Source organism: Penaeus chinensis, chromosome 31 (genome assembly GCF_019202785.1).
Source record: "Penaeus chinensis breed Huanghai No. 1 chromosome 31, ASM1920278v2, whole genome shotgun sequence".
In the NCBI taxonomy this organism is placed as follows: Eukaryota; Metazoa; Arthropoda; class Malacostraca; order Decapoda; family Penaeidae; genus Penaeus; species Penaeus chinensis.
Window position 1 is genome coordinate 3,236,776 of NC_061849.1, and position 2,500 is coordinate 3,239,275.

A 2,500-nucleotide genomic window follows, 5' to 3' on the forward strand; every position below is an offset into this window, starting at 1 on the left:
ATATATATATATATATATATATATATATATATGTACACACACACACACACACACACACACACACACACACACACACACACACACACACACACACACACACACACACACACACACACACACACACATCTAAATATATATGTATATATATATGTGTGTGTGTGTGTGTGTGTGTGTGTGTGTGTGTGTGTGTGTGTGTGTGTGTGTGTGTGTGTGTGTGGTATATATGTGTGTATATATAGTATACCCATATATATGTATGATTATATATAGTATGATTGTATATATGGTTATATATAGATATACATACATAAATTATACATATTTATATGTATGTATAATATATGTATATATATATATGTATATGAGCACACACATACACATACACATACACATACATGCGCACACACATACACATACATGCGCACACACATACACATACATGCGCACACACATACACATACATGCACACACACATACACATACATGCGCACACATACATGCGCACACACATACACATACATGCGCACACACACATACATGCGCACACACATACACATACATGCGGCCACACATACACATACATGTGCACACACGTACACATACACATACATGCGCACACACGTACACATACACATACATGCGCACACACGTACACATACACATACATGCGCACACACGTACACATACACATACATGCGCACACACGTACACATACACATACATGCGCACACACGTACACATACACATACATGCGCACACACATACACATACATGCGCACACACATACACATACACATACATGCGCACACACATACACATACACATACATGCGCACACACATACACATACACATACATGCGCACACACATACACATACACATACATGCGCACACACATACACATACACATACATGCGCACACACATACACATACACATACATGCGCACACACATACACATACACATACATGCGCACACACATACACATACACATACATGCGCACACACATACACATACACCCGCGCACACACATACACATGCACCTGCGCACACATACACATGCACGCGCGCACACATACACATGCACGCGCGCACACACATACACATACACCCACGCACACACATACACATACACCCACGCACACACATACACATGCATGCGCGCACACATACACATACACCCACGCACACAAGCACACACACACATACCCACACGCACACAAGCACACACACATACCCACACACACGTACCCACACGCACACAAGCACACACACATACCCACACACACACAAGCACACACACACATACCCACACACACACAAGCACACACACACACATACCCACACACACACAAGCACACACACACACATACCCACATGCACGCAAGCACACACACACATACCCACATGCACGCAAGCACACACACATACCCACACGCACGCAAGCACACACACATACCCACACGCACGCAAGCACACACACACATACCCACACGCACGCAAGCGCACACACATACACATACACATACACATATATATATTCCCACACATGCACATACATGCCCACACGCGTACACATACCCACAGGGCACACACATACCCACAGGGCACACACATACCCACAGGGCACACACATACCCACAGGGCACACACATACCCACAGGGCAAACACTACCCACAGGCACACACATACCCACACACACGCATACGTATACCCATACAAACGCACACTTTTACCCACACCTACATACACGTATACCCCTACACACGCGCGCGCACGTATAACCATGCGTGCGCGCATGTATACCCACGCGCGCGCACGTATACCCCCAAGTGCCCGCGCAAGTATACCCACACGCGCGCACACGTATACCCACACACACGCGAGCACACGTATACCCACACACACGCGAGCACACGTATACCCACACACACGCGAGCACACGTATACCCACACACACGCAAGCACACGTATACCCACACACACGCGTACACACGTATACCCACACACACGCGAGCACACGTATACCCACACACACGCGAGCACACGTATACCCACACACACGCGAGCACACGTATACCCACACACACGAGAGCACACGTATACCCACACACACGCGAGCACACGTATACCCACACACACACGCGCACGAGTATACCAACACACGCGCCTACACGTATACCCGCGCACATGTATACCCACACACACGCACATGTGCACCACACATGTGCACACACATGCACACACATGTGCACACACATGCACACACACATGTGCACACACATGTACACACACATGCACACATGTTCACGTGCTTACATGCACACCCACCCACACATGCACACAGTCACATGCTCACATGCACACACATGCTCACATGCACACACATGCTCACATGCACACACATGCTCACATGCACACACATGCTCACATGCACACACATGCTCACATGCACACACATGCTCACATGCACACACATGCTCACATGCACACACATGC

General features: G+C 47.8%; 1 protein-coding gene across 3 annotated transcripts in view; it reads left to right on the forward strand.

The window, feature by feature from the left end:
• Nucleotides 1–2,500, forward strand: part of LOC125042202 (broad-complex core protein isoforms 1/2/3/4/5-like) — a 15,401-nt gene that overhangs the window by 8,613 nt on the left and 4,288 nt on the right. The window lies entirely within an intron of this gene.